Source organism: Penaeus monodon, chromosome 21, assembly GCF_015228065.2.
Source record: "Penaeus monodon isolate SGIC_2016 chromosome 21, NSTDA_Pmon_1, whole genome shotgun sequence".
Lineage (NCBI taxonomy): Eukaryota > Metazoa > Arthropoda > Malacostraca > Decapoda > Penaeidae > Penaeus > Penaeus monodon.
Window position 1 is genome coordinate 15,598,583 of NC_051406.1, and position 259 is coordinate 15,598,841.

Consider the following 259-nt stretch of genomic DNA (forward strand, 5'->3'; position numbering starts at 1 on the left):
GTGGCCGGTATCATCTTACACCAAAGGTTCCTCTCCCGTTTGTTTACATCTGAGGTTTATTTACAGGCAGGAGCACGTGCCGGCGGTGGCCATAGAAAACGCACGCGGGTAGGGGAGACGAAAGCACATTGGGAAAACTCAAAACCAACAAATGGCTGTGAATAAAAACGCACGGGAGTAGGGGAGACGCAACTGGCTAAAGCTATTCTAATACATCATTCTTCGTGTATTGTTAAGCGAGGCCGATACCAATATATGT